The sequence below is a fragment of the Rhamphochromis sp. 'chilingali' genome, assembly GCF_963969265.1.
Source record: "Rhamphochromis sp. 'chilingali' genome assembly, chromosome: 15".
Taxonomy (NCBI): domain Eukaryota; kingdom Metazoa; phylum Chordata; class Actinopteri; order Cichliformes; family Cichlidae; genus Rhamphochromis; species Rhamphochromis sp. 'chilingali'.
In genome coordinates, this window is record NC_137942.1 from 3,974,596 (window position 1) to 3,997,887 (window position 23,292).

General features: G+C 41.2%; 1 long non-coding RNA gene and 1 pseudogene across 4 annotated transcripts; one reads left to right on the forward strand and one right to left on the reverse strand.

Moving 5' to 3' along the window:
• Positions 1–214: 214 nt before the first annotated feature.
• LOC308410752 (myosin heavy chain, fast skeletal muscle-like) lies at positions 215–22,903 on the forward strand (annotated as a pseudogene). The gene is made up of 37 exons (XR_013974695.1): positions 215–1,203; positions 3,296–3,439; positions 3,512–3,668; positions 3,812–3,839; positions 3,947–4,058; positions 4,148–4,240; positions 4,383–4,446; positions 4,744–5,024; positions 5,105–5,440; positions 7,500–7,649; positions 7,719–7,889; positions 7,972–8,281; positions 8,390–8,481; positions 9,007–9,094; positions 9,184–9,301; positions 9,396–9,519; positions 9,598–9,734; positions 9,813–10,068; positions 10,152–10,394; positions 11,207–11,383; positions 11,460–11,605; positions 11,681–11,771; positions 11,869–12,258; positions 15,939–16,065; positions 16,144–16,262; positions 16,347–16,543; positions 17,515–17,698; positions 17,779–17,944; positions 18,034–18,158; positions 18,245–18,553; positions 19,372–19,575; positions 19,657–19,782; positions 19,871–20,041; positions 21,005–21,109; positions 21,211–21,306; positions 21,393–21,527; positions 21,726–22,903. The product of XR_013974695.1 is annotated as a myosin heavy chain, fast skeletal muscle-like (transcript).
• LOC308410753 lies at positions 5,469–14,684 on the reverse strand. 3 transcript variants are annotated; one of them, XR_013974243.1, is made up of 5 exons: positions 13,480–14,684; positions 12,687–12,793; positions 9,620–9,696; positions 9,147–9,250; positions 5,469–5,592 (listed from the first exon to the last, which is right to left on the reverse strand). It is a non-coding gene; the product is annotated as an uncharacterized lncRNA (long non-coding RNA). The 3 variants fall into 3 exon arrangements; XR_013974244.1 differs by having other exon boundaries at positions 5,536–5,560; XR_013974245.1 differs by lacking the exons at positions 5,469–5,592; positions 9,147–9,250 and having other exon boundaries at positions 9,562–9,696.
• Positions 22,904–23,292: the final 389 nt, after the last annotated feature.

The following is a 23,292-nucleotide window of genomic DNA, read 5'->3' on the forward strand; positions in this document are numbered from 1 at the left end:
AAATGTTTTTGGAATGCAAAGTGACAACATTGAACAGGCATGACGAGAATGACATGATAACCTTTGAAAAGCATTTTATATGTATTAATGGCACATGTAAATCTGATAGAGTGCAAAAACAGATAATATACCATTTAGAAAGCCATATTTTTGACCTTTTGCTAGAATATATCAGTATTTGCTAGTCTTACATTGAAGATGTGATGGTCAGTGCTACTGAGATCATAGATTACACTTCTTTGATGCACGTGCATGGACTGTACTTTAAAAGAATGGAATGTGATGAAATATGATAAAAGGAGAAATAACAGTGTTCTTTAATCTCTCTTGACTTTAAGCCAGTTAATCCAAACAAGGTGCTTTGGAGGTGAATGAGCAGCTGGTCGTTGAGTCCAGTATGAACGTGAAAGTCACAATACATCATGCAGACAATGTTTATGTCCGGTTTATGCCCATTAATAAATACAATGACAAATTCTCCCACTCCAAATCAAAGCTGTCACGCTGAATAGCCCGATTAAGAGATTCATCATGCGTTAAATGTGATGCGCGTCCTGCAGATGGAGCCGAGACAGGTCTCGACAGTATGGAAGGCATGTAAAAATAGTTCTTGAGGATCATCACCTGCTGCTGCTGACATGTTCTTATTACCACAGCGAGATCCTGTGCCATATTTAAGTGTCAAGCAGAGATCGATAATGCAGAGAGATTGACATTTGGACAGAGTGACATTGCCAAGTTTGGAGCATCCGGTTTGCTTCAGCAGCATCTCGATAAAAGGAGTTTCAACCTCCTGCTGGAACCATCCATCTACTCTTCTGGTCCCTGTCAACAGTGCTGACTCAGGACTGCATTTGTTTTTTTAATCACTTGTTGCCCTGTCATTTTTAACTGAACTGGGTCTAGATACCTGGTGGGTGAGAAAATACAGTCATTCTCTCGCAAACTATTTTTAATTTCCTGACGTTCCTTTTTTCTTTTAAAAATTCAGATATCATCATGAGCACCGATGCTGAGATGGCCCAGTATGGGCCGGCAGCTATCTATCTCCGGAAACCTGAGAAAGAGCGAATTGAGGCTCAGAACCGTCCGTTTGATGCCAGAACAGCCTGCTTCGTGCCCGAACCCAAGGAGCTGTACATCAAAGGTGTCGTCCAGAGCAGAGAAGGTGGCCAAGTCACCGTGAAGACCGAAGCTGATGAGGTGAATATTTGTGCACGCGGCGTCGTCGTAGGTGGCAACTCTAACCTTAATCCATGAAGGAAAAGGCCAAAATTAGTCTTTGTGTGTCAGCTATAAATACTGTTTTCCTTGTTTCCTGATTGCCAAGACTTTGGAGAACAACTGAGTAAGAAGAGAAATGACATAGTCTGGTTGTCCAGGGCCAGGGTTAGGGTTTTAAGATAAGATAAACCTTTATTAGTTCCACTTGTGGGAAATTTTTTGGTCACGGCAGAAAGTGGAGAGTACAAAGTTAAGAGCAGCAAAAATTAAGAATCTATAGAATAGAATGAGATAAAATAGAATAACATACTGCACAAAACAGAATAAAATACTATGTTGTATCAGAAAAATTGCACTCGGTAATATTGCACATCAGCGAGACTAGGCGATGGCTACCATGGTGTATTGGATGTGTGTGTGTGTGTGTGTCTGTGCTCATGTGTGGTCATCTGCAAAGTCTTTATTGTGGCGTCTGACAGAAGTTAGAAGGAAAGACCTCCAAAATCTCTCCGTCCCACATTGTGGTTGCTGCAGCTGCCACTAAAGGAGCTGCTCAGTGCTGTCAGAGTCTCCTGCATGGGGTGGGAGATGTTGTCCAACGGGGATGACAGCGTAGCCACCATTCTCCTGTCACTCACCACCTCCACTGGGTCCAGAGGGCATCCTAGAACAGAGCTGGCCCTCCAGATCAGCCTGTTCAGTCTCTTCCTGTCTCAGGAAGGGTCACTGAAGTTATGTCAATGACCCTCCCAACAGTCCGTCAGACAATTTGTTTTGGAGCACAAAGACAAAGTCAATGCACGGCCAGCATGCATGACACTTTTCAAGCCTTCTGCACCATGTGATGCTCCACCAAAGCAGTTAGAGTAGAGAGAAAGCGAGAAGAAGGAAAAGAAATAACAGAGGAGAGAAAAGGTTGCACGGATAGAGGTTGGTAATGCATTCAGTGTATCACGCATCCTCATCTCCCTCCATCACTCCTGCAGGGGAAGGAGGGAGACAATAGTAAAGAAAGGTCAAAACTTCTTGAGATAGAACAAAGATGGAGGGGTGAGGGTAGCGAAAGGGTTGGAGTGAGGAGGTTCCCAAAGGTCAGTACCACTTAGTCCAATTCTGAAAAAGGTTAAGGTCAAAGATGAAGAAACCAGCAACACGTAAATCCAAATGTGGCAATATGTATACATCTACTACATAAACATACATATACGTAAAGCTAAAAAAATGTCATTTTTTAGAGGAGAGTTTGAAATTATTTGTCTTATCCACTGTGTAACATTTTGTCTATGAGCATTTTCCCCAAAATAGTGTCATAATCTTTTTTAAAAAACAGTGAAGGTTCCTTAATGTTTGCTGATTTTTATGCTGTGTCCTTCTGGATACAAAGCAGATAGAAAAAAGTTTCAGTTTTGTTAGATCTTCTTTAAAAATGTTTTCATCTTTCTGCAACCATCGCCGTCTGATTTCCTCTGCTGACATTTTAGTTTGAACTGTCCTTTGTTGTCTTTGCAAACACAAAACGAGGTCTTCCGAGTTCATTTTGTGCTTCTGCAAAACTTCTCAGCTGCAGATATTTAAAGAAATAATCTCCTGTTCAGAGTGAAAAGGAAAACATGCGCATTTAGATGATAAACCTAAAGCAGAAATGCTCTTCTGCTCTTCCAGGTTATAAGAGAATCTTTTTCTTTGAAGTTTTTTCTCACATGATACCAAATTTAATCACATTTAGCAAATGATTTAGCCGTCTCCTTTGGGTGGTTTTTCCACTGTGTCAGAGCATAAACACACCAGGCAGAGGTAGTTTATGCCACGTGTGCCCACTGAGAGATATCATTTGTTAAAAATTAGAACATAATGAACCTCACAGACTAATAGCACAAGAATAACCTTGGCTATTTTTCAGATTTAATCACATACAATCAAAACACAACTACAACAGAAGCAAACGAAGCCCAGCTCAGTAGCAGCTAATAAAATAAAATAAAATATTTTGCTTTTCTGATTCTTTGAGTTTTATATTGTGCTGAATCTCATCACTCCTCTTTCCTTTTCTCTTCTCCATCCACTCTTACAGATTGTAACAGTTAAGGACGAAGATTGTCTTCCCATGAATCCTCCAAAGTACGACAAGATCGAGGACATGGCCATGATGACGCACCTCAACGAGCCCTCTGTGCTGTTTAACCTCAAAGATCGTTATGCGGCGTGGATGATTTATGTAAGTAATAAACGACATTCTCGTCTCTCTATATGACTCGCTGATTTGTCCCACTTATATTCTCCTCTGCAGACCTACTCTGGGCTCTTCTGTGTCACTGTGAACCCTTACAAGTGGCTGCCAGTTTATGACCCACAGGTGGTGGCAGCCTACAGGGGGAAAAAGCGCATGGAGGCCCCGCCACACATTTTCTCTGTCTCTGATAATGCATATCAAAATATGCTTACAGGTGAGAAAGAGAAAGACTTTCTGTGAGCTTTTAGAAGATTATTAAAGACAAACCAGCAGTTCACATGGCTGTTTTGTACAAATTTGTACTGAAGTACAACTATATTTATTTATTTTGTACTATATTTATGTTCTCCCCAACAGATCGTGAGAACCAGTCTGTCCTGATTACGTGAGTCTGAGCATGGAAGCTAAAAACGAGCCTCATATTCCAAAACATTACAAAATGAAGTGCTTTTATTGACCGACTTCAAGTATTGTATTATTCTGTCTTCACAGTGGAGAATCTGGTGCAGGAAAGACCGTCAACACCAAGCGTGTCATCCAGTACTTTGCGACAATCGCAGTGTCCGGTGGTGACAAGAAGGATCACTCTGCTGGAAAAATCCAGGTACTGATAGTAAGACAAGAATCCAGCTCATGATCCGAAGCCTGGATTTAATACCAAATCCCAAACATGGTGCTGGTCTTGTTTTTCAGGGGACGCTGGAAGATCAAATCATTTCAGCGAATCCCCTGCTGGAAGCCTTTGGGAATGCCAAGACTGTGAGGAACGATAACTCCTCAAGATTTGTACGTTTTTAAATCAGCGAAAACTGAATAGTGAAAGATGTGTAATTTAATTGTTTGGTGGGTTTTGGTGGGTATAAATCCAATGGATGACATTTGTATTATGTTTTCTTTGAGGGTTTTCACAGACTTTATGTTTTTACAGGGCAAATTTATCAGAATTCACTTCGGAACTACAGGAAAACTGTCTTCTGCTGATATAGAAACTTGTAAGTTTTCTTTTACGTAATTGAGTCATCCTCATATAATGGCAATTTTATTTATATAGCACATTTAATTACATGCAATCTCAATGTGTGTAACACAATAGACAAAAACATGAAAAGTTTACAATGACTTAAGGTCGTTTAAAGAAGTCAAAATATAATAAAACAAAGCAAAAACAAACAAAAAAAAAGATTTAATTTGAGGAACAGTTAAATGAGTTGCAAACATATATACATGCTATCTAAACAACATGTATTAGATGGTCAGGATTGTTAATTATTTCCTGTAAAACCATGTAGATCTGCTGGAAAAGTCCAGAGTGACTTTCCAGTTGTCTGAAGAGAGGAGCTACCACATCTTCTATCAGATACTGACCGGGCACAAGCCAGAGCTTATAGGTAATGTGAGCATATTAGGTCTTAAAGCATGATTTAACTTTAAGACATTTTTATAAGAAATGTTCTGCTTCTCCTCAGAAATGCTCCTCATAACAACAAACCCATATGACTTCCCCATGATCAGTCAGGGGCAGATTTCTGTGGCCAGCATCAATGATATAGAAGAGCTGGTGGCCACGGACGTGAGTCAGCTCTGCAGTTCTAATCATTTGCAATGACATACAAATTTAAACTTTAGCTCATTATTTGTCATGTTTCACAGACTGCCATTGACATCCTGGGCTTCAGCAGTGAAGAAAAAGTCTCCATCTACAAACTGACTGGCGCTGTGATGCATTATGGGAACATGAAGTTCAAGCAGAAGCAGCGTGAGGAGCAGGCCGAGCCCGATGGCACTGAGGGTGAGTCCTTCTGCCTTTTCATTATCAATAAACACACCATGAATGTCTTTATGTCAAAGAAGTCCTTCTGTCTCTCAGTGGCAGACAAAGTCGCCTTCCTCATGGGGCTGAACTCTGCCGACCTGCTGAAAGGACTCTGCTACCCCAGAGTGAAGGTGGGGAATGAATATGTCACCAAAGGTCAGACAGTCCCTCAGGTACAGTAACAGCATAAAGACTCTTAAAGCGTGATAGCTTGGACTGATAGTTTAAATTACTGCACCAGAGGGTTGGGAATGATGCAAAGAGAAGTGTCGTCGCTATCCTCCTCACATCAGCTGGAAAACAAATCCTGTGATCAGAGTCAGATCTGTGTGAAGGGCATGAATGTTTCATAAGAACTGTCATCTCCAAGGACTCCAAGATAAAACACAATGACAAAAATAAAATAGAAAATGAAAAGTATGCAAAGATCACAGTACAAAGATTTCTAATGGACTTTAATGTGATGAATCCTGTTAGGTGCTGGTAACATGTTCACTGGTTCCCATTATTCCACCTAATCAGGGAGATTCGGTGTTTGATCATCCCTGTGAAGTTCATTTCCACTACTTTGCTGAATCAGGGATAAGCTTCAGAGCTTAATAAAATCTCTTTGGATTTTACATTTGTTTTGGCAGATAGAGTTGTCTGCCTCACTTGTTAGGCCCCCAGGTGGAATTAAAAATACTGATAACATTTTCCAGTCTAAGATAAATAGCAACTAATGATTGCAACAGTTGTACTAACTAGACTGTCAAGGACTCACATTTCTCTGTGTAAGAAATACATAATGCGGATTCAAGGGCTTAGACAGAATACAGCTTTTTTGTAGGCATAATCTTCCTGCATTTGTTTGCTTGGGCACCTTTCTATATACATGCAAAATAGCAAGAAAAGAAGAGCAGCGCAGGTGAGATGGACTGCAGTTGGATGCCAATTTACTAAAGTAAAACGTCTCAAAGCCCCATCAAAAGCAACATTAATTGGTCTTTGCTCGAGCAGAACTGCTTTCCGAGTCTGACATTTAAGTCAATCAGCACCTGTCAAAGACTGAGTCCTTATAAAGGAACTCAAAATAAGCTTCTTTCAGACCATATGAACAATTCCTTTAAAGTCCAGCCACAATGATGTCATTGCCATGTATTAAAATGTCATAAAGTGATGTTAGTGTAATGTTCTCCCCAGTCATACAGTTATGCTAAACGGTGGCTGGAGACTGCTGCACAAAATTATTGCAACCTTGTATAATGAATCTAAAATGGCAGTAAGACAAATCAGTGTGTGATTGAATATCAGCTTGTAATTTTAATGCAAGCTGTTTATGGTAATTTGATAATTAACTATGATAAATGTGCAAAAATATCAAATCTGTTGTTGTCTACATACACATAAACTATTATTTATAGTCAAGCCAGAACACCATAGTCCTGAAACAGAAACTATTCCATGCACAGTGACACAGTTGCTGCAGGACAGATGCATAACCATATATAACCATAATACAGTCAGTTGGTCCAATATTACTTTTAAGAGACACATTGAAGACGAGTTGCACTCATTGGTGCACGCTGACTCAGACTGATCGAAACATTTGCCAGCTTTTATGAATTTGTCAATCATTTCCAAACCTTCACCAATACAGTCACTGGGCAACTACTGATTTTTCCTAGTCAACAGGAGGTTGCCCACCTATTTGGTTTCCTCTAGTGTGACCTAGCTTACAGCTTTTGGACTATGTCCTTGTGTAATTAGCAGACAAATAAAAATGTATCATCTGGCAAAAACTACACTCAAAAAAATTGGGGGGGATTTACTTTAAAAAGTGGTTCCACACAAATGTGTTAAGGAAACAGTTTGGGTTTACTTAAGTTATTTGTGTTATTTCAGTGAAATATTGTATTATTGCAGGTTAACTCAACTGATTTTCATTGAGTTGGGTCAAATTAATACTAACACTAATTTAGTGGGTTTATTATGAGTTAGGAGTACAAGAGGATTCCTCAAAACCAACAATAGTGATGTTTCATTTTTTTAGTGTACAAAATCACCCTGCACTGATGTCAGTGTCCCCTTAATGAACTGGCTCACTAGCCTGAACATTATTATAGACTGGATAAAGTGCAAGAAGCCCAGATTACCTTGGTATACTTTCCTTTACAGCCTTTAGCTATCTGTAATTGTATTTTTTGTTTTTCCCACACAGTATTTTCTCACCTACTTTGTATCACTAAAAAGGTCGCCAATGCAGTCAGTGCTCTGGCCAAATCTGTCTATGAGAAGATGTTCTTATGGATGGTCATTCGGATCAATGAGATGTTGGACACAAAGCAGCCAAGGCAGTTCTTCATCGGTGTGTTGGACATCGCTGGATTTGAGATATTTGATGTAAGTTTCGACTCTCGCAGTCAAATATACTCTCTTTCCTATTTGTTGAATTCTGGGTTCTTGTTGTAGTTCAACAGCATGGAGCAGCTCTGCATTAACTTCACCAACGAGAAGCTGCAACAGTATTTCAACCATCACATGTTTGTGCTGGAACAAGAAGAATACAAAAAGGAGGGGATCGACTGGGAGTTTATTGACTTTGGTATGGACCTGGCAGCCTGCATTGAGCTCATTGAAAAGGTGGGATAAACATTCTGATATAAATGCATCAGATTTCATTTTGGACACCGTATCTCATGTGTTTCCATTATGTATTCAACAGCCAATGGGCATCTTCTCTATTCTTGAAGAGGAGTGCATGTTCCCCAAGGCCTCAGATGCTTCTTTTAAGAACAAACTCTATGACCAGCATCTTGGCAAAACAAGTGCTTTCCAGAAACCAAAGGTTGTCAAAGGCAAACCTGAGGCGCACTTTTCCTTGGTGCACTATGCCGGCAGCGTGGATTACAACATTAGCGGCTGGTTGGAGAAGAACAAAGACCCACTGAACGAGTCGGTGGTGCAGCTGTACCAGAAGTCATCAATGAAACTGTTGTCGTACTTGTATGCCTCTTTTTCCAGTGCAGAAGCAGGTACATTATATCTGCTTCACACACAGAAATAAACTTCCTGAATCTGAAAATCAGTGGGAACTTCAAACCTTAGACATGCAAACTAATATTTCTGTTCCTTCTTTGCAGAATCAGGTGGTGATGCTGGAGGAGGCAAAGGTGGAAAGAAGGGAGGAAAGAAGAAGGGAGGCTCATTTCAGACAGTGTCTGCTGTTTTCAGGGTACAGAAGTGATCTGTGGAAAGTTAACTTTCACTGTTTTGATTTTTAGGGGTGGTGATCCTCCAGTAAGCAACACAAATTGAATACTAATGACTTGTTGGGTTGGTCTTAGAGAAATTTGTGTCCATAATCGTGGCAAAGCCTCCTCGTGTTGTTGTTTTTTAAGTTGTTGGTCTAATGGATGGGATATCCCTAACTCTTGTTTTCAGTAAAACCAAAACATAAAAACTGCTCATTGATCAAATCTGCTCAAAAAGATTCATGTTCAGGTCAGGTCGCTGACATCACTCCACTTGACAAATGTTGGCTTTTTGACAAGTTTTATAGAGTCTCTTTTTGGATGTCAAGGACCTTTAAATTTGACCTCATTTCCCAAGAGGACGAGTCCGCGATTCCTTTTGATAGTCTCATTTTCCAAATTATGTGTGCCTGGTGTGAATGCTGAACTGAACTGATTTTGGATTATTTGCACCTTTATTCTAAATGTGTGATAACCTCAGAGATCTGGTAATTGTTCTTCTGCAGGAAAATCTCGGAAAGCTAATGACCAACTTGAGGAGCACACATCCTCACTTTGTCAGATGCTTGATTCCAAATGAGATTAAAAAACCAGGTACACATGAAAGAAAACACTTATTTAAGACAAAAATAATGCAAATTATTACCTGATTATTATAATCTGTTGTGTCAACTTCACTGCAGGTGTAATGGACAACCACTTGGTCATTCACCAGCTGCGCTGTAACGGTGTGCTGGAGGGCATCAGGATCTGCAGGAAAGGATTCCCCAGCAGGATCCTTTATGCCGATTTTAAGCAGCGGTTGGCACTGATTACAATTCAAAAACAGCTAATAATGAGCATTTAACTAAATCATTAGTGTTTATGATTGCTCCCATTTATCCACATCCAACAGATACAGAATCCTGAATGCCAGTGCCATCCCAGAGGGACAGTTCATCGATGGAAAGAAGGCTTCTGAGAAGCTTCTTGGTTCGATTGACATTGACCACACACAGTACCGGTTTGGTACCACAAAGGTATTTGTCCAGAGTGCTGTGAAGTTCTAAAAGCTTTTAGGTACAAACTGATCTGTTCATACGCCATAATGTTTGCAGGTATTCTTTAAAGCTGGCTTACTCGGCACTCTAGAGGAGCTGCGAGATGAAAAGCTGGCCTCTCTTGTGACCCAGACTCAAGCTCTGTGTCGTGGCTATCTGATGAGAAAAGAATTCAACAATTTAATAGCACAAAGGTGGCCCATCATTACAAATACTCCTCAGTAATCCTAAAAAACAACCACTGCAGGGAATAAAAACTGTATGTTTTTCAGAGACTGCATCTGGATTCTCCAGTATAACCTGCGCTCGTTCATGAATGTCAAACACTGGCCATGGATGAAGCTGTTCTTTAAAATAAAGCCACTTCTAAAAAGCGCAGCAACTGAAAAGGAGATGGCAACAATGAAAGAAGACTTCATCAAGTGTAAAGACGATCTGGCAAAGTCAGAGGCCAAGAGAAAGGAGCTCGAAGAGAAAATGGTTTCTCTGTTGCAGGAGAAAAATAACCTCCTCCTGCAAGTACAAGCTGTAAGTGTCAAATAACATCCAGTCAGTCAAATCAGAGTTCACGCACTCGTTTTTAATGCTGGTATATCATTTCATTTTCTCAGGACTCTGAAAATCTTTGTGATGCAGAGGAGAGATGCGAAGGTTTGATCAAAAGCAAAATTCAACTGGAGGCCAAACTCAAAGAGGTGTCGGAGAGGCTGGAGGACGAAGAGGAGATGAACGCAGAGTTGACCGCCAAGAAGCGGAAGCTCGAAGACGAATCTTCTGAGCTTAAAAAAGACATCGATGACCTGGAGCTCACGCTGGCTAAAGTTGAGAAGGAGAAACATGCTACCGAAAACAAGGTTTGTGATTTTTAATGGACGTTTTAGTTTTGGTGATAGGGAGGAAAAATCTTCTGTGAATTGTTCTACATGAAGCGTTGTCATTGTTGATGTCGATCAACCTGATCAAACTTAATGGCAGTTCATGTAGAAACCATCAAGTTGGTGGATTTATTTTGCACAATCTGCACAAATACATGAGTGGTATCAGTAAAATGCTTTTCACCTTGCCTTTTCTGCTTTTATATAGATCAAGATTACCAAAAACAACAAGGGGCTGCCTTGTCGCAGCTCTATGCACTTAGACACCACGATTGCTAAGAGCTAAATGATAATGTTCGCATGTTTACAGCTGCTTTTTAGGTCCCAAGATCTTCTACCAGCAAGTCTCACAACCTCGTGAACATCTTAGATCTAATCTGAAGCCCGGATTCAGTCCAAAGCGGCAAAATGGGAACAGAGACATTACTTTAGTTTAGTGAGACATATTTACCTTTATTCATCAAAGGACCGCTGCGACAAATGTTATATATTTGACTTTTATTCAATATAACTCAAAGTGCAAGACTGAACACAGGAAGTCATCAGGAAAGTACAGAGCTGAAGTGTAGTTTCACAGATATCGCCCCCTGGTGGCCATTTAAATGTATGCAGTGTTTTAGACCAAGAAGTTAATGCCCGTCCTTCACCCTCTATTAGTGCTCTATTAACAAAGTCATGTGACAAAAATCCATCTACTGTTTCAGTCTAGGAGGACTCACTCATTGTGTGCTCTAGGATTATTTTCTGTTTGTACTCTGATGTTCATAGCGGTGACCTATGACCTATTGCAGGTTAAAAACCTGATGGAGGAGCTGGCTGGTCAGGATGAAAACATGACCAAACTCAACAAGGAGAAGAAAGCTCTCCAAGAGGCTCATCAGCAAACACTGGATGACCTTCAAGCAGAGGAGGACAAAGTCAACACTCTGACCAAAGCCAAGTCTAAGCTGGAGCAGCAAGTGGATGACGTGAGCTGGTGTGACTACTTTCAGACCCTGGTGTCGCTAAATATCTCAATTAACTTTGTGCGATTTGCTTGTAAAGCTTGAAGGTTCACTGGAGCAAGAAAAGAAGATCCGCATGGACCTGGAAAGAGCTAAACGGAAGCTCGAGGGGGATCTGAAGCTGACGCAGGAATCCCTCATGGACCTGGAAAATGACAAACAACAAGCTGAGGAGAAAATTAAGAAGTAAGCTTTTGCAGTGGTTTTGTGTTCAAGTGGAAATGAACTGATTAAATACTTCATATCTTCTTATCTTCACAGAAAGGAATTTGAAAACAGCCAGCTGCTCAGCAAAATTTCGGACGAGCAAGCTATAAACAACCAGCTCCAGAAGAAAATCAAGGAGCTCCATGTATGAAGTTCAGAGTTAGACCATAAATTAATAACACTGTTAGAAATGACCTGTTTAAGTCTCGGTGATATCGTGTGTTGTGTTTTTCTGCTTTCAGGCTCGCATTGAAGAATTGGAGGAAGAAGTTGAGGCCGAGCGGGCGGTCCGAGCCAAGATCGAGAAGCAGAGGTCTGACCTCGCCAGGGAGCTCGATGAGATCAGCGAGAGGCTGGAGGAGGCCGGAGGAGCTACCGCCGCCCAGATCGAGATGAACAAGAAGCACGAGGCTGAGTTCCTCAAACTGCGGCGCGACCTGGAGGAGTCCACGCTGCACCATGAGGCCACGACGGCGGCTTTACGCAAAAAGCAGGCAGACAGCATGGCTGAGCTGGGTGAGCAGATCGACAACCTCCAACGAATCAAGCAGAAGCTGGAGAAGGAGAAGAGTGAACTGAAGATGGAGATTGATGATCTGGCCAGCAATATGGAAACTGTTGCAAAAGCAAAGGTGATGTTGCGGAACTCCACTTTTTCATCCTTAGGCTTTGCTCAAGTAGTTCAGCCACAGTTTTGAGGATATTTTGCTTATTCGCCTTATTCTTATGCTTCAATCATGGCAGGCGGGTGGAGCTTCTGAGAATATCATGTTAGGTATATTCAGTCTCGTCAACATCATATCCGGTCGTTAAGTGATGATGTGACGAATCCTACTTCCGGGCCTAAAGTAGTCTGCGTTTAATATGGCTTTTGTGTTGTTAACATGTTTAATGTTATGTATTTTCTTCTATTTAATCTCAAAAAGCTCCTAAAACAGTCAGTGATCACTGTTGACCTCCCTCGGCTTTTATTACCGCTAATCATTTATTTAAGCTCAGTTTTTAAAACCTTAGGATGTAACTACAGCCCAGCCCATGCAGCAGTATATGAATGACTAACCTCGTATTGTGGATGGATTATCTCAGTTGTTCTCCTGGCTGAAGTTTGGTCCTTTTACAGCATCCTGCCATGCGATTACATTTGTTCCTGATAGGGTTGCCAACTCCCTGAAAAATAAATAAGGGACACCTCGTGGCCAGGGCCGGGCAACCCAGTTGTCTTCACCCTTCCCAGTGTGGTAGCTCTTTTTTTTGTGTGTGAAATTATTTTTTTAACCATTTGACTTGAATTTGATTTAAGCAGATGCATATTCTTTGTGATATGACCATATGGGAAACAAATGATCATTTAGCCATTTATTTTTAGCTCAAAATGACAACATTAACACAGTAAAACAGGTCTCTTTCTTAAACAGAAGCCTGTCATGCTTAACTTTTGAGAATATAAGTAAATCTTTCTTTAAAAGAACTCTGCCCTGCTTAACTTAAAATTATATAAATTAATAGAAAGCAATACAACAAAAATATTCTTGTAACAGTGCACATATAGTGCATTTAGTACAATTGGCTTCAGTTGAGGTATTATTTCAGCTTTTCTAATGCTAATCAGCTGCTCCTGTTTGTAAACCCGCTTGTTCCCATGATTACGCATCATAACTCATCATCATTATTAATCTATGTATTACTTTTATGTATTAGTCATCTATTTGTTGTAATCATCTATCCTTGCAGTTGTTTATTACACAAAATAAATTATATTATCACACTTCTGGCCACATAGCGCTGATATTCACTGCACATGCCCATATTAACCTTAACCAGAGGGTTTAAAAAATAAACCAGTGTTTACATACCATATCTGCTTCTGCCGTGGCCTGGTGGACAAAAAAATGGTTAAGGGTTCCCCGAGCTTTCACGCCCCTCATGTTCTTCATGTGCCCACCACTAGAAGCATGCCTATGGAAAAAGTGCGCCGGCACACAGTGCAGTGCGCTTTATAGGTGTTATCGTGCATGTTCCCAGCCCAGTGGTTTCCTTTTCCCATTCCTCCCTGTATTTATTCTTATTGTATTCTAATTTTTGCGTCATAACTTTTGCACTGTCCACTTCCTGCTGTGACAAAACAAATTTCCCACGTGTGGGACTAATAAAGGTTATCTTATCTTATCTTTCGCAGCCTTTTTTTCTTTCTCTGGGCGAACAAACATTGCTGCTCTAATGCTGGGCTCACACTGTGCGATTTTTGGCCCATTTTGAGACGATTTTTGAGTCGTGCGACCGATTTGGTGATCGGCCCGATTTTGGCCTTCATCGTGCGTCGTGTAGTATACGTGGGGTAACGAGAAGCGATGAACACCTCGAGCAGCTCCCGATCATCAATCGCTCGTGAGCCGCTCACACTGCTCACGCGCAAACAGGTAAACGTCGGTGAAAAAGACGGTGCAGCTCGGCTGTGCGGCGTGTGATCTGGACACAAGCGATGGAGGCACAACTTGTAGAACTTTGGAAAGCTCATCCGAGCCTTTTCGATGTGGCCTCACAAAATGATCACGACCACAACAACCGTGAAAATAGTTGGATTTACATTGCTGCTTAATCACAGCTGCCTGATCAATGTTTTTCATTAGCAATTTAGCAAAGTTGATGGTGGTGTGCGTGTCTGTGTGAGTGAAAGACAGAGGGAGAGCGAGCGACAGATTTTCTGTTATAACCTTCATGTTATGGAGGCACAGTGTGAGCACTCAGGTCGCATCAGAGCATCGGGTGGTATAGTGTGAGACCTGCATCGTGACCTACCAACTTCTAACCCCTGCGAGTCAATCGTGCAGTTTGAGCAGGAGCTGAATAACGTGACTGAAAAAAATCGCACAGTGTCTGCCCAGCTTTAGGTGTACTGTCGTCCGAGACTTGCACCGCAGTGTCGGCGTTTGTTTCCCTGTTGGCCATGCTTCTTGTTGTGGTCATCTGTTGTCTTCCGGTATTTTCTCCGTAAGCGACCTTTCCTCGACCAATGAGATGAGCGGTAATCTGAATTGTCATACTCGAATTGTCATAAGTGTGCTGTCAGCTCATTGGTCACAAAGCAGGAGAGGGGCTGGGAATTGTGTTTTCAAACAAAGCGTTAATTCCATTAAAAGTTATAGACTACTTTTGATTCTCACTGGATTACGGGACAAAGTGCGTCCCTTATTAGCTCAATACGGGACGTGTACTTTTGTTTCTAAATACGGGACGTGTACTTTTGTTTCTAAATACGGGACGATTCCGTTTTTTAAGGGACGGTTGGCAACCCTAGTTCCTGACCACCGAGAACACTCACGTTAACTTTTATCGAGTGAGAAAAAAAGTTAGCTTGTTTATATTATGCTAACATAGCTGTGTCGCTAGCGGTCACGTAGCACATCATTATATACCAGCTAGCCAAACTTCAGTAACCCTACAAACGTCACTGCTGTTTAGTTTTCTGTCTTCATTTATGCTGGAAGTGATAACAGAGCTGTACGTTTGAATTTGTTTCCAAAACCCCGCAGTCAGGACATGCTATATTGTATTTAGATAGAAGCTAGCGAGCTAACTCCCTGCTAACTTTTAACTCTGTTAAATGTCATAAATTCCGTTTTCATGGATGCCTGGATGTTAAACTCAATTGTTACACCTGGTAGAGCAGAACGCTGATCATTTTATTAAAGATGAAAGACTTTAGACAGTTTTTCAACTCTCAGTAATGCCATAGTGATCGTTTGATATATCAAATCACTTTTATTGTCACATCACATGTGCAGGCACACTGGCACAGCACATGCGAGTGAAATTCTTGTGTGCGAGCCCCACAAGCAACAGAGATGTGCAAACACAACAACACAAACGAGCAAAATACAAGAATGGCCAACCTGAAACTAATAAATATATGTACAATATATAATAGTGTATGCATTTCTGGATGTGTATACTAAATATTTTCCTACGTGTGTGTGTGTGTGTGTATACACATTTTTACAAATTAAATAGTAAAAAAAATATATATATATATATATGGACCATATATGGACCTGCAGCGGAGTTTAGGCCCAGACACGGCTAGTGACGTCAGACTTAACGACCGGATAGAGAAGAAAAGTAGAAAAAACCTCCCTGAAACAGAACATTTAGGGCACCCTGAAGCCTGACCTTGAGTTAAAACTGTGCTTTTAAGAATATATAAGAAGAAAATAATAAAGCATACTATAAGTCCATCTTAATTAGTTTTAGTGTGACAAGAGGAACAGTTTTAACAGCTTGAATATCTCATTTGTGTTCATTTATATTCTCACAGGTCAACCTGGAGAAGATGTGTCGCTCACTCGAAGATCAACTCATGGAGCTGAAAACTAAAAACGATGAAAACATGCGGCAAATCTCTGACCTTAGCAATCACAGAGCCCGCTTTCAGACTGAGAACGGTAATTCCTCCTTTTATTGGAGTCGATAAAATGACAGAGCCTTAATTAAAAAGTTCTTCTCTCCTTTGGCTGCTGTAGCCGAATTATCCCGACAAATGGAAGAGAGAGAAAGTCTCATCTCCCAACTGACAAGAGGCAAACAGGGATTCACAACACAGATTGATGAGTTGAAACGAATGATAGAGGAGGAAACGAAGGTAATCAGCACCCACACCTGCAAACAGCTGGTTTACTTTACTCTTTTCACGCACGGTGTTTCATATTGATGTGTTCCTCTGCAGGCAAAAAACGCCCTGGCTCACAGTCTGCAGTCAGCTCGTCACGACTGCGATCTCCTTCGGGAGCAGTACGAGGAGGAGCAGGAGGCCAAAGCCGAGCTGCAGCGCTGTTTGTCTAAGGCAAACTCGGAGGTGGCCCTCTGGAGGAACAAATATGAGACTGATGTCATCCAACGCACCGAAGAGCTCGAGGAGGCAAAGTAATTAAACAACGAGAACGGATCAGTGCATCAGGCTTTGACTAAATATCGCTCAGTTTTAAGCACTTTGATATAATAATGAGTAAACAAGTAAATGCACATTACTACGGTATTCATAATTTATTTTTGTTTCCAACAAAGCACAACACTTAATTTTCCACATCATCATTAACAAGAAAGGAAAAAACTGTAACGTTTCCTCCATCCATGACAGGTTTTCTAAAATGTTCTCATGTGATTAATTGTGGTTTTCAATCATTTTTCAGGGAAAAGGCTGAAAGACCTGTTAGATGTGTTTCACTGTAAATTATTACAATTAGAAATGGAAAATTACAATAAAATCAAAATGTTAAAAAATCATACATGACCCCATAAAACCTTCCATTATCCTCACCAAGCCGATGGGCCAATTCCTGTAGAAATATGAGGCTAGGATTAATATTTGACGTCGCTCCTTCACTTGAGGTAAAGGATTAGGAAGATTAAAAAATAGTTAAAAAAAGAAAAAGAAGAAAACCTATTTTAATACAAAGGTGAGAAGTGAGTGAGACTAAAACTGGAGCTTTAAGGTAAAGTCTGGGCTGCAGCATTTTGGAACAGCTGCTAATATTTGATTGGTTGCAGTAAAGTTAGTGAGTCTAGTCTACATGAGACAAAAGTATGGAGGTGTTGAAAGTGCTGAGGAAGAATTATACCGTGCTCATGGCTGGATGGCCTCTCGCCATCTTTATCTTCACAGAGGAGGGTCCTGGATTTGAACCCGGAGTTTCTCTGGGAGCTTTGATTTCTTAGTTAATGCTGCCTAACCTTGTGATATCTAGGGCCCTCTCACAGATGACATTCATAATCTCCAGTAGTTTGCTTCCTTGTTAAATAAAGGCTGAAAAAAAATGTGTCCTAAAACACAACACAACACACAAAAGAAACACTAAGACTTTTTGATTTGAAACAAGCGGTTTTACTTCTGACAGGAAAAAGCTTGCCCAGCGTCTGCAAGAGGCTGAAGAACAAATCGAGGCGGTGAACTCAAAGTGCGCCTCTCTGGAGAAAACTAAACAACGGCTTCAGAATGAAATGGAGGACCTGATGGTGGATGTGGAACGATCCAACAGCTTAGCTGCTACACTAGACAAGAAGCAGAGAAACTTTGACAAGGTATTATGTATTTATTATATTAATTATCACACACATATTACAGCATTAATTCTGACCAGCGAATGTCTCCCTGAGCTCAGATTCTGGCTGAGTGGAAGCAGAAGTACGAGGAGTCTCAGGCTGAGCTCGAGGGAACTCAGAAAGAGAGTCGATCTCTGAGCACCGAGCTCTTCAAACTGAAGAACTCATATGAGGAAGCTTTGGATCATCTGGAGACGGTGAAGAGGGAGAATAAAAACCTGCAGCGTGAGTCAGATCAGAATGTTTTGTGTGGATCAACAACTTTAAAAGAGTTTTTTGGAAATTTCTTGCAATTCTGATTTTCCAACACATAGAGGAGATCTCAGACTTAACAGAACAACTTGGGGAGAGCGGAAAGACGATTCACGAGCTCGACAAATTCAAGAAGCAGGTGGAAACGGAGAAATATGACATGCAGGCTGCGCTGGAAGAAGCTGAGGTATAACTCAAAAGGAAGTGAGGAAAATCAGAAAAATACTGCATTCTTACCATTACAGTGTGAAACGCAACCGAAATGTTTTTAAGGCTTCCCTGGAGCAGGAGGAGTCGAAGATCCTGCATGCACAGATGGAGCTGAACCAGATGAAGGCTGAAGTCGACCGGAAATCAGCGGAGAAAGACGAGGAGATCGACCAGATGAAGAGGAACCATCAGAGAGTGTTGGAGTCCATGCAGGCCACTCTGGACGCCGAGGTCCGCAGCAGGAACGACGCTCTGAGGGTGAAGAAGAAGATGGAGGGAGACCTGAACGAGATGGAGATCCAGCTGAACCATGCTAACAGGCAGGCAGCCGAGGCTCAGAAACACCTGAGGAACATTCAGGGGCAACTCAAGGTACAACCACACATTAATACTTTTATAACATTCACGAAAGGGGTTTTTTTTTCATGCAAAACTTTAAGAACTGGCTGAAATACTGAAAGCGTGTTTGCAAAAGCAAAATAGAGACAGGTTTGGAAGATAAGAGTGGAGTAACAAGAGTCTTTGCATATAAGTTCCATGCAAACTGCAGGCAGCCGCAGCAATCAGACATTTTTGCTGCAGCATCCTCTTAGCAACCAGTTTCACCTCAAGCAGCCACTCACCAGTCTGAGAATGAACATTTCTCCCTAGCAACCGGAGGTTTCCAGAAGGTTGCCGACGGGTCTCTAGGCCTGTGTGGCTGAAGCTTGAAGAGCCAAAAATTAGACCAGGGCACAATTTTAGCTCAACAGTGAAGCAGGCCAAATGAAGAAACCCAGATTCGATTCGAGACCCTCTCTCTCTGTCACCTTTTAATACAAACAAAACCTAATAAAAGTGACAAAAGCCCAAAATAATTCTTTCTCGGATTAACATGAAATACAAATGTTAACATGTTTCACTCGAGCTCCTTTGGTTATCGCTTTTTTGATTTAAAGACACCCAGCTGGAAGACTGCTGCCACTAAATGTTTATGTTACCGAACCTGAATATCAGTTTAGTTCACATAGGAACCTGCCTCATACGAATAGGAAGCTAAATTAGCTTAAGTTATAACCAAGCTGATGACCAAGCTGTTCCATACACTGTAAATTGTGACCTGATGCTCAAGTTAGACAAGTGTTGGTCAGTGAGATCTCTCAGGTGGGCAAAGACAAATTAACTGGACGCTCACCTGAATGCATTTCCAGGATGCCCAAATCCACCTGGATGAATCTGTGAGAGGACAGGAAGATATGAAGGAACAAGTAGCCATGATGGAGCGCAGAACGGCCTTGATGCAGGCCGAGATCGAAGAGCTTCGAGCTGCTGTGGAGCAGACGGAGCGCAGTCGAAAAGTGGCTGAACAGGAACTGATCGATGCCAGCGAGCGCGCGGGACTTCTGCATTCTCAGGTAGGCTGCTCACCTGTTCAACAACCCATTCTGACCTGCGGGATTTACAGGTCACAGTCTTTTTTTAATTATCTTTTCCAGAACACAAGCCTTCTAAACACCAAGAAGAAGCTTGAGGCGGATGTAACTCAGCTTCACTGTGAAATAGAAGAAGCCGTTCAAGAGGCCAGGAATGCCGAGGAGAAGGCTAAGAAAGCCATTACTGATGTATGACGCTCTTACAGGGCTTTTATTTGAGTTATCACACGTTTGATTATCATAAAGATGTGATGTGCTCATGGTTCGGTGTCTCTAGGCTGCCATGATGGCGGAAGAGCTGAAAAAAGAGCAGGACACCAGCGCTCACCTGGAGAGGATGAAGAAGAACCTGGAGGTGACGGTGAAAGACCTTCAGCACCGATTGGATGAGGCTGAAAATTTGGCCATGAAGGGTGGAAAGAAGCAGCTTCAGAAATTGGAGGCTAGGGTGTGTATGGCTATGAAATTACATTTTAACAATCCACGAGCTTCGTTGCAGACTCTATGGGCATCAGTTAGCATGCTAAATGTTTGTGACTGTATTTGTCTGGAAGGGTTCCCACGAGAAACCCTCATCTGTCTAAAAAGAGCAGGGCAGCGTGGTTTAGGTTTGCAAACGTGCAGCTGAACAAACTAGAAGACTTCGGGAACAATGTCCTTTGGACCGGTGAGACTAAAATGGAGACGTCTGACCATAGTGCACAAAACCAAACACCCCATAGCAGCTTTTAGCACGGGAGTGGAAGGCTGTTGATTTGGGCACCTTGCAGTCATTGAGGTGATCATGAACTCCTCTTTATACCAAAGTGTTCTAGAGTCAACACATTGGTACAAAGAGGAGTTCATTGTCCTAATGAAACAGGGCAATGGTCCAAGCACAGCAGCAGCAAATCTCCAACAGAACAGCTGAAGAATCAAAGTGGTGCAATGACCCAGTTCAGACCTAAACCTGACCGAGTTGCTGTGATGGGACCTTCAGACAGCGGTGCATGAACCAGTGCTGTAAAATTCAATGAACTGAAGCAACATTTTAAAGAAGAGTGGGCTAAAATTCCTCCACAGCAAATTGAGGGACTGACCAAGTTGTTGCTGCTGAAGGAGAGTCAAACAGCTGCTGAATCATGTGAATCGTTGCGTCTTTGCTTTCATTAGTTACGACACGGTGTAATATTTCACGTGCTGCTGTGCATCTGAGGTTGTATTTAATTCATTTACATTTTTTATGTCCTGACATGGAAAACCTCCGACTTTAAAAAGGATACACTTTTGTTTTCACATGAGTGTACTGAGCATGAAAAGTGTGCTGTTAAAGTTGGTTGCAAACATTTTTACACATTTTCAGTTAAATCAAAGCCCTACAGAAAACTGAAAGCTCACTGTAACATTAAAATCTACTTCCTCACGTCTCCAGGTCCGCGAGCTGGAGAACGAGCTTGAAGTCGAGCAAAAACGTTCCACTGAGGCCATCAAAGGAGTCCGAAAATATGAGAGGAAAATCAAAGAGTTAACCTATCAGGTAAAATTAGCTGGTGTTTTTAGCAGTTAAGAAAATGAGAATGGATATTTGTCTTTTCTTGTCTCTCCTGTTTGTAAGAGATGTTCATCTTGTGTTTTCAGTCCGAGGAAGACAAGAAAAACAACATTCGGCTGCAGGATTTGGTGGACAAACTCCAGAGCAAGATGAAAACCTACAAGCGACAAGCTGAAGAAGCTGTGAGTGAATCACTGTCGGCACAAATATATTCAGAGATACAGTGAAGTGTCAGAGCGCCATCACACTGAAAACAATTGTTCCCCAGGAGGAGCAGGCCAATGTGCACATGGCCAGATTCAGGAAGGTTCAGCATGAGCTGGAGGAGGCCGAGGCGAGAGCTGACATGGCCGAATCTCTGGCCAACAAGATGAGAGCCAAGAGCCGTGAAATAGGCTCGAAGGTACTGCATTCGATGTAGACTGTAGCTACGAGTGTTTAGCTGTTCCTCTGAAAGAATAACAGGCATACACTCCCCACCATGTTAGGTTTAGGGCAGAAATATGACAGAAGCAAGCACTCTGGAAAGTAACAGCTTTGTGTTTTCTTATAAATGGTTAAAAAATGTATTGTTTTTTGCAACAATTTGCTTGTTTTCCAGGCCCAGGAGGGACAGGGCGAGTAACAGAGTGCACTTCACCAGTGCAGATATATAAAAGTTCATCGATTCTCACATTAATACCATAGCATGTTAACACCTATTAAAATAAACACGGCTTAACGAGTGGCATAAATTCTCTAGATGCTTTAGCTTAAAGTATTTATGTCTCAGAGTAATTAAGCGGCTTATTTAACACTTATAACTTCTCACACAACCACAGCTCCAAAGTTGATGACTTTAATTGAAGGGGACACCTGTGGGATTGATTATATAACATCAACATCACTTCATTTAATTGCTGGCATGAAAATATAAGACGCTGGTCTCCTGTTTTCTAAAGGTCAGCAGATGCTTTCAGTAATTACAAATCAACACTAACACTTATACACTTCTAACTTTACACATTTGAAGCTTATAAGATGCCACTTAGAGACATTTAGGATAATAAATTTGTGTCAAAATAAAAGAAAAAAGGGGGAAAGGTGTTGATGCTGTTTTGCTCCATGTACCAATTTCATTCTTAAAAAATTTACACAAAAGCGTTTTTTCTCTGCCAGTAGCTGCAGATCAGAAACAAGAATTAAAAACTAGTCCGCAGATGTTTCCCGGTTTTGTAGGAACATATCGTTTCTTTGGTCTAGCACATAAATAGAGTTTGCTTGGATGTGCGCACATTTGCTCTTGTCTTTGAAATGCATGTAAGTAACTATTAATATTGAAAGTGTGCAGAATGGAGGCTGGAAGATGCATTTATGAAGCATTTGGTTACAATTTTCCCACCTTTCTATCAGTGATCAAGATTTTGCTCCTGGGTCACTTTTCAGTTTCATCATTTTTGGTGAGAAAAGTGAACCAGAGTGCAATGATTTAATTTATATACAAATTATTTTATAACTTCTCAGGATGGCAAATGATAACATGCAATAAATGTTTCTGTAAAATTCTGAACAGAAATAGAAATATTGAACTAAATTTGACTTTTTGTTATTTTGACATAAATAGCATCCTGTAGAATTTCAGCAGCATGATGCTAATCTGCACCAAGCAGCTCGTTTTAGCAGAACTAAATGTTTAGTATCCAGAACTTCCAGCACGTCTAGTCTTTCCTTTTTGTCCCAGTGACAGCCTCTTTTTCTTCTTCTTCTCTGGTCTTACCTTTTGTCTGTCTTCAGTTTTAGAGCAGCATTAAACAATTTTAAAATCAAACCTACTTTGTCTCATGTTTGCTCCGACTCATTCAATCACAAGGTCTCAGTTTTTATTCCATATGCATCAATAGCCATTTGTATTAATGGACACTTTTTTTTAAGATTAAGGATTTTATTATAATTGAGGCAACACACATTCAATAACACAACACAAATACATTTAAGCAAATACAGAAGATAACTGCCTCGCTTAAGGTTTAAAGTCACTGTGTGTATGACGTGAAGATTTGTTAACCTAACCTTACTAAATGTGTCTTTGGACTGTGGGAGGAAGCCAAAGACAGAATTTTTATTTTTCAGTTACTAAAATATCAGCCGCTGGCAGGATGCTGCTGCTCGTTTTACAGCGTCCAGATCAA